Raw genomic sequence first — 14,111 nt, 5'->3', positions numbered from 1 at the left:
CACCCATCTGTCACAGGCACTCACGGGGGCTCCACGGTGACATGCCAGGAGTCCCCAGGCTGCCAAAGAGCCGGGATGTCCCAGACACTCACAGGGCTTCCTGTCATGGGCAGAGTGGGCAGCTTCAGGCCAAAGCTTCATTTCTTCATTGCAGAAACTTCCTGCTGAGTCATAAGGTGAAGAAATGACACCCATCAGCCACCATGGATCCCCAAAGCCCTCCAGGATGCCTAGAATTTTAAAATTCCATGTAAGAGAGGAGACTGGGAGGTGCAGCATCTAATGCTAGTCACAGAGTTTGTCAAAGATTTATGTGCAAATATTTGGAAAGGTGGAATTGAACCAATACACAATTTGTCCCACATAAATAACAATGAAATACATATTTCTATAAATAGGAGATATGACTGATTCTGATAAGGATTAGACAAAAAATTCATTTACATCACAGTGTAAATAAAAACAAAAGAGTTATTTACTCCATAGTATAGGAGCTATAACATTATTACATAGTGCTGTAGGAAGCAATTTTGAAGTAAACAGGGCCTTGCTGAAGCTGTTTGAGCCCATGCAGGCAGAGCCTCCTGCTCCAGCAGGAACTGCCTTTCCTGTGCCAGGACCAGGGCAGATCCCGCTGCAGGAAAAGCCCCAGGCCAGCCCCAGCACAGTGAAGGGCTCGGGCACAAGGGCAGAGTGCCGTGCTGGGAGCTGTGCCAGGGAGAGCCTGAGGCACCAAAGGCCCCTTGGCAGCAGCAGCTGCTCCCAGGCCATGGCCAGAAGCCTCCCTTGGCCACCCGGCCTGGTGGCCACCACTGCAGAGCTGCTGCTTCAGGGCTCATTTGTGCCTGGGCTCTGCCCCAGCCCACAGAGTGTCACCTCAGCCCTGACTCTGGCACAGCCGCTGTGCCTGAGCCCTGCAGAGCCTAAAGGTCACCTGTGCCCCCCTGGCTCTGGCAGCCCCTGGGGCAGGGGGAAAGGCCAGAGAAGGGGCTGGCTTTGGCTGCTGGATGTGGGCTCCAGCAGAGACAAGGAGGAGTCAAGGGAGTGGATGGAGCCCAGTGAGCAGCCCCTTGTCCCCATGCAACCCTGGGATGGTTTGGATGGGAAGAGCTCTGCAGTGCTCATCTCCTCCTCCTCTCCTGCCATGAGCAGGGACATCTTTCACCAGATCAGGTTGTTCAGAGCCCTGTCCCAGCTGGACTGGAATGTTTCCAGGGATGGGGCATTGACCACCTCCCTGGGAACCTGTCCTGCTGGATCACCAACCTCACCATCAAAAATATTCTCCTTATCCCTCCTCATCTGAACCTCCCTTCCTTTAGTTTAAAACCACCACAACCCTCTGTCCTATTGGGACAGGCCCTACTCAAACCTTTGTCCACCATTGCATTCCCAAGGAGCCGGGTTTCCATGGCAATTGGCAGGACAGGTGAGCCAGGTGTGGTGTCCCAGGGAGGGCTGCCATGGAAACAGTGGCCAGCACTGCCCCTTTCTGTCTGCCTGAGCTGCCTTTGGCCCTGGCAGTGGCGTTTGCTGCTGGTTCCGCGGCGCCTGAGCAGCCAGCGCGGCACAGGGCAGGTGGCCATGGCACAGCCCCCAGCAAGGGATCCCCTCTGCCTCTGGCCACTGACACCAGCCCTGAGCAAGGGGCCCAGGCAGTGGGCTCAGGCCACTGGCCATGGCCACAGCCCCTTGCCATGGCCCAGGGCAGCTTGGGGTGATGATCCAGCCTCACTCCTGGCCCAGGCCAGGCCTGCAGTGCCCTTCCCCACAGCCTGTCTGCACAGAAGCACTTCCAGGGCTCTCTGCATTTCCCTTGCCCTCACTCTGGGCTCACTCACACACCTCCCAACAACCCACCTGCAGCTTGGAGCTGCAAGGAGTTCAAAGCTTGTCTGTCCTTCAGGAGTTGGTCTAATTCTGCCTTCAGCCAACTCTGGATTTGTGTTTATTGCAGAACTTCCTGTGTGTCTAAATCATTCCTTGTATGGTTCTGCTTTGGGTAAGCGGAACCTCCTTGGTGGCCCCTTGGCCTTGACACCCACTTGAGGGTGGTGTCTATTTAAAATGGGGAAATTCAGAAATTTTAGTTTGCTAAATATGGAAAAAACTCACTTTTCGAGAGTGCAGCCAGTTCTCTGAGCACAGCAGGTCCGAGGTGAGTGAGGAGAGACAGGATGGGGTTGGGGAATGTGGTGCAAGGTTGTCCACACTAGGTCAGATCTCAAGGCACAGCCTCTTTCACCAGGCCAGTCCTCTTACGGAGACGCCCTGCAATCGCTTCTTCCATAATGAAAAAAGTAATAAAATGCACCCTTGAAAACAGGAATGTGGATTTCATAGATGCTCTTTGAAATATTTCTCCATAACTCTAAGAATAAAACTTCCTAATGAACTGCAGCAGACCAGAGGGAAATCAAGGAACAGCCATGGTTTGTCAGGACTTGTTTGATCGTAATGAGCCCCGTGGTGCATTTGGTGCTGAGCCCTGGAGCCTCAGGGCCTGAGAGGAGATTGCATAAACCTTTCCACTAGTCCAAGTCAGAGAAACACTCAAAATGTCTGGAAGCATTAATTGGTCCATCCACAACACAGGGTTATCATGGAGTCTTTGGAGGCCAGAACTGGAGTCCAGAATTGCAAAAAAACCTCTCAGAGACTAACTGTGGGACGGAAATTCCAAAGTACCTTCAAAAACTTGAATACCTTGAAGCATAAATGAGCCCCACTGAGTGTTGTTACTGGCTGAAAATCTCAAGGGACTCATTAAAGCAGATAATTGGAGGCCGTGATTGCATGTACATCTTACACTCAGTGTCAAAAAAAGTTCTTTAATACCTTGGTCAGCCTGTAGTATTAATGAGTGGCACATAGTGTTTTTACTGACTAAGAATCTCAAGGGACTAGTTAAATTAAATAAAAATCATGGGGCCATAATTTCACAAATCTCTCATAGATTCATTCTTAAAGAGGAAACACCAAGTTCCTTTAAAATACCTGAAGTACCCTGAAGCATTAATGAGTCCCACTGAGTGTTGTTACTGACAAAGCCTCTCAAGGGACTAATTAAAGCAGATAATTGGAGGCCAGGATTGCAGAGACCTCTCAGAGACTCCAAGGCAAAAGTAAAACTCAAAGTCCTTTGAAGAACCTGCAGTCCCTGGGAGCATTAAGGAGCCCCCCAGGGCCATTCCTGACCAAGGCTCCCCAGGGACTCCTTCCAGCACATCCTTGAGGCCACTGCCATGGGAGGGGGATGCTGAGGGCAGGACAAGGGGCTGACAGTGCCCAGCCTTGCTGGGGCTGTGCCAGGAGGCCCCAGGGCCTCAGGACAAGGTGTCTCCTCACAGCCCTTGGTGGCACAGAGGCTGCTGTGCCCCAGGACACCAGGACTTGGCTTCTCTTTGTCCCCACCTGTCATCACTGCCTGCAGTTCTCTGCTCTGCCTGGGGCCTGGGGACACTTTCTCTGTCGTGTCCCTCAGTGGGACTCATTAAAACTTCAGGAAACTTTGGAGTTGGATTCTGACTTGGAGCTCTGGAGAGGTTTCTTCATCTCCCTCTGAGGGACTGATGTTCAGGGCCTCAGCACAAGCCCCGAGAGGCTCATTAAAGTCCTTGTGCTGTGTCTGTGCTGCTGAGCTGGGCTGGGCTCCTGGCACAGAGGCAGCTCCTGGCAACCAAGAAGAGCTTAAAAACACATTTCTCTTGCTGAGCAGCTCTTCTCCCAGCCCAGCAGGGCTGGGGCACTGCCTGCAGCCAGCCCGGGCACAGCACACAGGCACAGAGAGCTTCAATCACTCAGGGCTGGGAAGGGGCTGAGAAGTGACTGCGGGAGAATCACTGCCAGCCCTTGGCACAGGAACCTCTGGCTGCAGGACAATGCAGCTGCAGCTCCTGCAGTCATCTCCTACAGCTGGAACATGCCAATGCCTACAGACTCTGTGAGTACATTCTCTGATTGTGTCTGTGTGGAGCAGCACAGGGGTGCCCAGGGCTGTTCCTGCAGAGCAGGTCCTGCAGCCCAGGGCGCTGTGCTGGGGCAGGGACTCTGCTGCCTGCCAGGGACAGCTTCAGCCAGCCCTGGGGGCTGCTCCAGCACTGGGGGACAGGATCTGGGTGGAAGGAGACAGCTGGTCAGGCTTGGAAGTGTTCTCCTTGTGTGGTGAGGATGCTGCATTGTTCAGGATTGCTCCCAGCATGACATGTAACTGTAAAACATTTCCAAGTAGCTTATCTAGGGAGCACAATGAGGCTGGGGCTATATAAAATTTAAAAATTCTGCTTATTTAATCTAGAGCTCTGTGTTGACTGGATGGGAAATTGCATATAGACATCACTCTCAGTTCAGATTGAGATAAAAGAACTAGACAGTGTTCTCCCAGACCTGTACTAACCCAGGCAATGACACAATCAGCAGAGGGTCCCTTGCAGCGCATGCATTACTGTTGCTTTTCCAGCCTCCTCAGGGTTGCTGTGACATTGCCATCAGAGCCTGCAGAGCCAGAGCTGCCCCTGGGCAGTGCCTGAGCTGGGAGGGGTCTGCAGGGCAGAGCTGAGCCCCCAGGGCTGGGCTGGGCTCTGGCAGCACTGGCAGGGCCCAGCCCTGGGCACAGGGAAGCAGCTGCAGGCAGGGACAGCTCCAGGCAGCAGAGCCCTGGGCAGGCAGTGGGGGGAAAGTGCCACCAAGCTGTGCTGGGATATTGAAAGTCCTCTCCAAACTGAACTATTCCATGATTACTGTTTTTACAGATCCCCATGCCAAGACACTGCAAATGTCCAACAGCAGCTCCATCAGCCACTTCCTCCTGCTGGCACTGGCAGACAGGCGGCAGCTGCAGCTCCTGCACTTCTGCCTCTTCCTGGGCATCTCCCTGGCTGCCCTCCTGGGCAACGGCCTCGTCATCGCTGCCGTCGCCTGCGGCCACCACCTGCACAGCCCCATGTTCTTCTTCCTGCTCAACCTGGCCCTCAGCGACCTGGGCTGCATCTGCACCACTGTCCCCAAAGCCATGCACAATTCCCTCTGGGACACCAGGGACATCTCCTATGCAGGATGTGCTGCTCAGCTCTTTTTCTTTATGTTCTTCATGTCAGCAGAGTATTTCCTCCTGACCATCATGTGCTACGACCGCTACGTGTCCATCTGCAAACCCCTGCACTACGGGACCCTCCTGGGCAGCAGAGCTTGTGCCCACATGGCAGCAGCTGCCTGGGCCAGTGCCTTTCTCAATGCTCTCATGCACACGGCCAATACATTTTCCCTGCCCCTGTGCCATGGCAATGCCCTGGGCCAGTTCTTCTGTGAAATCCCACACATCCTCAAGCTCTCCTGCTCCAAATCCTACTCAGGGAACTTGGGCTCATTGCTGTTAGTGCCTGTTTAGGCATTTGGCTGTTTTGTGTTCATTGTTTTCTCCTATGTGCAGATCTTCAGGGCCGTGCTGAGGATCCCCTCTGAGCAGGGACGGCACAAAGCCTTTTCCACCTGCCTCCCTCACCTGGCCGTGGTCTCCCTGTACCTCAGCACTGCCATGTTTGCCTACCTGAAGCCCCTCTCCATCTCCTCCCCATCACTGGATCTGGCCCTGTCAGTTCTGTACTTGGTGGTGCCTCCAGCCCTGAACCCCCTCATCTACAGCCTGAGGAACCAGGAGCTCAAGGCTGCAGTGTGCAGACTGATCACTGGATGGTTTCAGGAACATTAAACTGCTGGCCAAATTTTGCAAAGCCCTTGTAATAAAAGCCATCTTTGATACTTCTTGTTTGTCTGGTAGTGGTTGTTTTTCTTTCTTTTATATTTTTTAAACTTTTCCAGAAACAAATGGCATTGTTTGTGCCTGTTTTGGTTTAAGGTAAATTTGGGAGGAAATTTTTGAATGGGTTTTTTTTGGAGGGAAAATGGTTTTTTTTTGTTTGGTGGTTTTTTTTTTTTTTTTTGTTTTGTTTTGTTTTGTTTTGTTTGGATTTTTTTTTGGTTTTTTTTTTTTTTTGTCTGTGAAAAGATTTTTCTGGAGAAACATGAAGAAAAATACTTATTTGAGAAAATATTTGCAAGCATAATGAATGTGTAATATGAAATAAAATAAAAAAAAAATTTGCTGGTTTGAAAGAGGGCGAAAACTAGAGTGTTATTGCCATAGTTAATTTAATTTTTTACTTTTTTATTAAGTTTAGTTGTTTGGTGCTGGAAAATGTTGAGGTTCAGGCCTGGTTGTCGGGTGGGCGTTAGATTTTGGTGGGTTTTTTGGTTATTTTAGTATAGAGTAGATTTAAATAGTTGTTAAGAAAAGAAAAAAAAAAACTAGTTTCGAAATCTTTTTTTCTAGTTAGCTAGATTGATTAAAAATAAAAAAAAACACCTTTTTTTTGTTTTTGTTTGTGCATATGATGAATATACGTAGTTTTTAAGAAGAAGAAAATAATGCAGAGAACACTGTTTTTCAAAACAAACTGCATTTTTCTTTTTTGTTTGTTTTACTTTTAGAATTAGTTTTAAAGGTACAAAATACATAGCACATACAGAACAGATGATTGGGGATACAAGTATTATAGTCACTTTAGGACATTCTACTCTTTATTATTATATCGTTAACTTACTGAAACTAATTGAATTCTAACTTTAGAAACACATAAATTATATATGCATATTGCTATATAAAAACATTATATATATATGGAGATAATGGTAGTGACATTCAATAAAAACTGATATATACAATGGTTTTTACTTAACAATTAGATTTTTTTGAGGTACACATTGTGGGGGTGGTTTTTTTGCATTATGTATAATGCATAATTTGGTTTTTGAGTAAAGACAATTTAATGGATGGGTTTGTTTGTACTTGAGGCAGAATTGATTTAAATTGGTTTTTTTAAACAATTTTTTAATATGTATTACAGGGATTTTATTTACTGTATGCAGGAGTTCAGACTGGGAAGGGGTTTTTTTGTTGACAAAACTCAGTCTGTTAATTAATTATGTGTTTTTGTTAGATGTTGCTTTTAATTTTTGAAAAAGATTTGTTTAATGTTTTTAAGGTGGTTTCTAACAGTTTATTGTATTTGTTACTTTCCCGGCAGCTGGTGTATGGTAGGGGATATGGTATATTTATTTAATGTTATGTTTCCTAACCCACGTGTTGGTAAGGCTATTTTTGAAATGAGTTTTATTGTCTGATTTAATTTTTTAGAGGTGCTATGTTTTTAAAGAATTTGCTTTTAAGGCTTAGAATGGTGTTACCGGCTGTAGCATGAGGTAGAGGATAGGTTTTTAGTTATTTGTTGTGGTTTTTATTACTGCGAGTACACAGTGTTTATTTTGGTGTGTTTGGGGCAGTGTAATGTAATTAATTTGCTAGGGTTTTATACTTATATTTGGATTATTGTTTACTATACTACAGGAGCTTTATTTGCTTGGCTTGTTTGATTGTAGTACATGTGTTATAGTTATGGTAACTTGAGAAATACTGTTTATGATTAGATTATGTTTTGGTTTTGTGTTTATTTATAGAGGTATTTTTGCTTTGATGCCTTGAGGCATCATGAACTTATTGATTTAGGAATAACTTCTTTTGTGTTCCTAATTTAACTTTGTTTTTGATACTTTAATTTTTGTAGTTTGATTTATTTGTTCATTGCTTTGGTGCTTTTATATTAGTTTTATTTTTGAGAATATGGGTACTTAAATGGAGGATTTTATAGGTAGGTTTTATTTTAGTAGCAATAGTTTTTATTTATTAGCAGCTTAGATTTTTTTTTTTTTTTTTGCTTCTAGTTGGGGTATTTTTACTTTACTTTTTGAATTATTATAATAGAGTATTGGCTACTATTTATTAATTAGTGTAGAGGTAGAGCTTTGGCTATTTTATTTTTAGGGTTTAGGGTTAATTGAACAGTTTTGAGCTTAGTAAGTTGACTTTTTTTTTATTTTTCAATATCTTGTGCTATTTGTTGTGTGAGATTTTGTACAGCTGTTTTTTACTTTTGGTTTATTTTTATGATGCAACACAAATTGTCAGTGAAAACAGTATAGTGTGGGGTTGGCTTTTTTTTGCTGGTAGTTGGTTGTATGGAGGAGTTTTTTAGTATGTGTTATTTGTTTTGATTTTTTTATTTGTGAGACTGATGTTTTTACTTTTTGTTAGTTTGTAATTATTTTCAAAATTTTAGGGTGATGTAGTTTTTAATTAAAAACTCTGTGCTGTGTGAAGAGAGTAATTTATTTACTTAATGTGGCATTGTGGTATGGTGGGTAGAGGAAAATTTGCTTTAAATATTTACTTTAGCACTGGTAGTTGGGGTGCTAGGAAGAATTGTGCTTTAGTGTTTATTCTTTTTGAAGCAGTTTGGATGTTTTTATAGGCTGCTAAAATTTCTTTCCCTGTTGGAGTGTGGTTGGTTTTAGACTTTTGCTTGTTTTGACTTCAGAATTTTAGTGTCTGGCTTTGAGCCTCCCCAGGCATTTTTTGTTCAAGGTCTTAGGGCAGACTCTGGCTCCTGGCTGCGGAGTAGAGTATGTTTTTTACATTTGGGTTTGTTTTGATTGGGCTAAGGGCTGTGGTGTGAGCAATTTTTTGTTTGATTTGGGCAAAGGTGTGTTGCTGTTAAGGGTTTTATTGGAAAGTGGTTTTTTTGTGGGTAACCAGGTAGAGAGGGTCTTACAATTTGGTTGTACTTAGGAATGTGTATTTTTTAAAAGCTTATGGCGCTTAGGAAAGCTTGTGGGGTTTTTTGTTGGTTGGTGGAGACATTGCTGTGATTTTGTTGATGACATTAGTGCGAATTTGACTGCTGTCTATTTTTTTACTGAAGTTTTAGAAACTGGATTTTTTGAGCAGGTTATTTAACTTTGTGAGCTTTTTTTGATAGCAAAACTAGTATTTAGGAGAATCTGGATGATTTTTTTTTCAAATACTTTAGCTGCAGTGTTTTTTTATATAATGATGTTATTGCTGTACTGCAGATGTTTTGGAGTTTTATTTTTTTTTAGTGCAGTTTGGATCAGTTTCTGGTAGATGGTAGGACTGTGCCTTTTATTTTTGAGGGCAGTTGGCTTTAAATGCACTGCACACCCCTTTACATGAAGGCAAACTGAGGCCTGCATTTTGCTGCCAGAGGAATGGAGAAAAATGCATTGGCAATGTTAATAGTGACATACTACTTTGCTGTTTTGGACTTGAGCTTCTATTGGAGTTTTACCATGTCTGGAACAGCAGCATTCAGTGGTGGAGTTACTTTATTTAAGGCCCGATAGTCTACAGTTGGTTTTTATTTTTTTTCAGATTTGCACACAGGCTAGATGGGGCTGTTGAAGGGTGAGTGGGTTTTGTTGACCACTTCTTGGCTTTTTAGCTTACGGATTATTTTGTGGATGGGAATTACAGCATTTTGAGTTGTTCTGTACTGTCGGCGATGCACTGTTGAAGTGGCAATTGGTACCTGTTGTTTTTCCCTCTTCAGAAGTCTTACAGCAGATGGGTGTTGTTAATAGTTCAGGCAAGGTGTTCAATTGCTTCATCCTTGTAACTTGTTTTTACAGCTGTTATTTTAAACGCTTATCTGAGGCTTTTGGGAGTTTTGAAATATTTGTTTTGGAAGAAGTTTATGCTCAAAATGCATAGGGTTTTTGGGCTAGTCACAATAGGGTACCTTTTAAATTTATTCTCTGTTAGACAAACGTTAGTGTGTACTAAAGTAAAATTTTGTGATTTTTTGTTACACTAGCAATAGAAACAGATTCTTCCCCGATATATTTTGATGGGAGTATTGTGCCCTGTGCACTAGTGTTAACTAAGGTTTTATATTTTTGTGATTCTAATGGTCCAGGCTAATGAGCTTACATAGTTAAAAAACACAGGGTTTTTTACCTTTTACTTGGCTAGAGGTAGAGTCTCTTTAAGTTTGGTTATCTGTTTTTCCCTGGGTAACTGGAATTATTTAATTTTTTAGTAGAATTCTTTTTTTGAGTATCGGTGTTTAACAATTTACACAGCTGTTGTGTCAGATCATCAGTAGATTTTTTCTATTTTTTGTATTTTTTTTTTCAGCTACACAGGAGGGACTACAGGTTATTTTGTGGAATGCTTTTTTTTTTTTTTTTTTTTTTTTTTTTTTTTTTTGTGTGTGTGTGTTTTTTGGGTTTTTTGTTTGTTTGTTTGTTTGTTTTGTTTTGTTTTGTTTTGTTTTTAATATATTTGGGGAATGTTTGTGTTTGCTACCAGAACCTCTGATTTATACTGCTGAGATCTGTAAAATATTTTTTTTAATTTTTTGTGGTTTTTTTTAATTTTGTTTTTTTAATGTTTGCATATGTGTTTTTAGAGCTGCAATTCTTGCATGTATTGAACTATGCACGGCATCTGCATGGTTTTGGAGCTTCTTGCCTACATTTAGCACAGGGGTTTTTGTATTATTTTGCTTTATTATTGCTAAAGCAGAAGAGTACTTTTGTGGCTTAAGTTGTACAAGTTTTTGCCACATCATGAATGTACATGATACCAAGTCTGGAGTTTTTGTGTTTAGGTTATTTCAGAAGACAATCTCTGCTACTGCTGGTTTTATTAGCATTTAATTTTTTCTTTTATGGTTTTTATTGGGTTTGCTGTATATAGAAATTGTCTGCACACAGTTATTTTTGTGCTACACTTTTTAGGACCCATTCCCAGAGATTGCAAGGGGTGGCCTCCCTCATTATTTTTTGGTTGATAACTGGATTATGTGACAGGGATTTTAAATGCGTTGTCTCAGTGCTGTCTAGCATTGTAGCTTTGCTTGCAGCATTTCAAAGATGGATTAACTAACTAATTATAGATTCACCTGGTCATCAAGTGTAACTTTTTTTAGGCTTTGAAGCTCTTTCAGGGAAAAAGATTTAATAGTGGTTTTTGATTTTGTGCCAGATGATTGTGCTTTTGGTTTTATGTTAGTGGATTGAGCTCCTGATGATGTGCTAGTTGGTTGGCCTATTGATTTCGTGTTAGTTGGTTGTGCTTTTAGTCTTTATGCTAGTTGGTTGTGCATTTGATTTTGTGTTATTTGTTCGTCTTCTGATCAGGCAGAAGTTGCTTTGGCATTCTGTTGGGTGTTGGTTGGTTTGGGTGTGATTGGGTGTTAGTTGGTTGGGCTTCTGATTGGGTGCTGTTGGAGGCATTGAGGGGTTTTTACTTGCATTTTTGTTTACTGGTTGATTTGTTTTGTATGTGCGCTTCTTTGCTGGGGCCACTGCCAGTGTCTTAGACTCACTGTCTGCTTTAGCTGCTGTTTTAGGCTTATTGTCTGGTTCAGCTGCTGTCTTAGGCTCCCTATCTGGTGTAGCTGTTGACTGAAGTTTACTGTCTGGTTTAGCTGCTGATTTCGGCTTCCTGTCTGGTTCAGCTGCTGTCTGAGTGACTGGGGTAGCTGCTGATTTATCTCCCTGCCCCCCTGCCTCTATCTGCTGCTTTGCTGTATTTAGCACTGTGTGATAAGGATATGCTAGGACCCAATTTATTGTAATTTTTTAAAAAATCATTCTGGTATTTTTTAAGTATTTTTTAATTTCAGTTGGGTTCTGAATGTCTTTACATGGAAAATTTTAGGTTATAGGGTCAGAAAATTCGTTTAGGGTTTGTCCCACATCCTCCCATTCTCCACAGTGTTTAGGATTTTCCCCACCTGGGCCTACTTCTGGGTCTACTTCTGGGTCAGGAGTTTTATCAGCCCCTCTGGAAATTTTAGACTTCACTGTAGAGAAGTTGCAAACTATATAGAGGAAGCTCACTGTTGAAATACTAGAAAGGCGGGTTTTTTTTTAATATTTAGTGAATACTGAACATTCCCCGAAAGTGAGGTAACTGATTCAAAAGATAAGAGGGACAGGAAAGACTGAAAAGCTTTATTTTTTATTTTTCCTCTAACAAACTGGGTGTAATAATTATAAATCTCTAAAACATGCTACTGGAACTAGGTCGCAGGGTAGGACGAAGCAACTATTAACTAAACATACTTGGCACAAACTCCAGTATTTGTATAAACTTTTTATAAATTATGATCACTGAGCTCAACAAAATAGCAATTCTAATCTGTGCACTTCTCGTGTAAAAGCTATGTGTTAGGGACAACATTGGAGCTATTTGTGAATAAGAAGACAAACTTAGGGACTGGAAAGGTATTAAAACCTCAAAAAAAAGCCAAGGGAACAGAAACACAAAGGATTCTATTTTAAGAGTCATCAGGAATTCAAGGAGTAACACGGCTACTTTATTCCTACACAAAGTACAGCTAAAATGAAATCAATAATTAATACAAGTTTTTTCCACTATCTCACACCCCATGCTGGGCAACAATAAAAACGTATTGTCTTGGTTTAGGGCAAATTTGGGAGGAAACTTCTGAATGGGATTCCTCTGGACAGAAAACCCTAATGGTCCTTCCTCCCAGCCGGTCTGGGAAAAGAACATTCTTGGAAAACAGTGGAAAACACTATTTATTTGACAAACAAAATACCCACAATCATAAGGAATGAATAATATGTAATGAAACAATAAAACTTCTCACTGCTTCGAAGAAAGATGGCAAAACTGAGAGTCATTGCCAGGAGTTAGCTCAGCTCTCTCAGTCCCTTATCAGCCTCAGTCCCTTTGGCGCTGGAAAATGCCGAGGTCCAGGCCCCAGGTGGGCCACGAGCACAAGATCTCGGTGCTCCTCTGGGTTTTTCAGTCCAGAGCAGATTTCAACAATCATAAGAAAAAGGAAAAAAAACAACCACAAAAACAAACAAACAAACAAACAAAAACAAAAACAAAAAACCCCAACAACAGTTCAGGAAGCTTCTTTGCCTCAGCTAGCTAGACTAACTAAAAGGAAAAAAAAAAAAAAACAAACCTCTCTCTGGCTGCCGTTTGTGCGTCTGAAGAACACACACAGTCCCGAGGAAAAAGAAAAAATGCAGAGGAGTGAACACTGTTTTTCTAAACAAACTACAAGCTCCTTCTTTCTCTGCTTCACTCTCAGAACCAGTCTTAACGGCACAGAACACACAGCACACACAGAACAGACGACTGGGGATAGAAGCATCAGTCACTCTAGGAGAGTGCCATTTCTCATCTTGTTTCTCTCCACCTTCCCTGTGGCCACAGACTGTGTCAATGAGGGGCTGTGCTCTTGGTGGCTTTAAAGGAACTCAAGGATCTCCCAGCCAAGTTTTCTGCAGAGATGCCCCTTTTGTTCCCTTCTCTGCAGCTGCAGCAGCAATGTCTGTGTGCAGAGCTGGGGGCAGATCAGGGCTGGCACAGCAGCTGTGGCCAGGAGCAGCAGCCCTTGGTGTTGGCAGTGCTGCTCCCGTGGCCCTGCCCCGCTGCCCTCCTGGCCCTGGTGTTGCTGTAGGGCCTGAGTGCTCTCGGGGCCGGGCACAGGGCTGGGGGTGGCAGTGCCGGGGCTGCAGCAGGGACAGGCCATGGGCACTGCTGGGGCAGCGCTGACGCCTCAGGGCAGGGCCTGGGGGCTCCAGCCTCCTTGCCCAGGCTCTCTCCAGAACACGCCCAGGCCAATGCCCAGCACAGAAAAGCCCCGTGAGCAGCCCCAGGCTGGCCGTGGGCAGGCTGGGGGCAAACAGCATGGCTGGGGCTCTGCAAGGTCCCTGGGGGAGACGGGAAGGAGCAGCAGAGCAGGGCCTGATCCATCCCCACTGCGCTGGACACCCCAGGGCAGCGTCCCAGAGCGTCCTCATGCACCTGCCAACAACATCCCCCTCTGCAGCCCTGGCCTCTCCCCCAGCTCACACAGGGGCCCCATCCTTGCAGGCACAGACACGGCAGCACTGGCTCAGGAGCCCCTGTTTGCACTGCCCAGAGCAGGCCTGAGCACCCCCATGGTGTTGGTGTGGGGAGATGAACCTGAGGGAGCACAAATGCCATCAGCCCCTGGGGCCAGGAAGGGCTGGGGGACAGGAGGGAAACCACTCAGCTTTGTCGTGGCCTCTGCAGTCAGCCAGAGAGTTTGTTCTCATCAGCTGTGAGTTTCCTGTGCCACTGCAGACACTGTTGCTCAGAGCCAGGGCTGCCTGGCAGCCATCCCTGAATTGCCCAGAGCATTTCTTTTGCTTCATCTTGGCATTTCTTACTTCTTCCTGCA

General features: G+C 44.2%; 1 long non-coding RNA gene and 1 pseudogene across 2 annotated transcripts in view; both read left to right on the top strand.

Annotated features, from left to right (window-relative positions):
- Nucleotides 1-12,331, top strand: part of LOC136374950 (uncharacterized) — a 95,664-nt gene extending 83,333 nt beyond the window's left edge. Inside the window, exons 1-2 of one of the 2 annotated variants that reach the window (XR_010746015.1) lie at nucleotides 5,930-5,959; nucleotides 11,528-12,331. This is a non-coding gene — a long non-coding RNA (uncharacterized lncRNA). Of the gene's footprint in view, nucleotides 1-5,929; nucleotides 5,960-11,527 lie in introns of those variants that run through there. The other variant, XR_010746016.1, reaches the window with a different exon arrangement.
- On the top strand, nucleotides 4,528-5,753 carry LOC136374949 (olfactory receptor 14A16-like; annotated as a pseudogene).
- Nucleotides 12,332-14,111: the final 1,780 nt, after the last annotated feature.

Source organism: Sylvia atricapilla, unplaced genomic scaffold (genome assembly GCF_009819655.1).
Source record: "Sylvia atricapilla isolate bSylAtr1 unplaced genomic scaffold, bSylAtr1.pri scaffold_64_arrow_ctg1, whole genome shotgun sequence".
Lineage (NCBI taxonomy): Eukaryota > Metazoa > Chordata > Aves > Passeriformes > Sylviidae > Sylvia > Sylvia atricapilla.
This window is presented reverse-complemented; position numbering and strand designations above follow the sequence as displayed.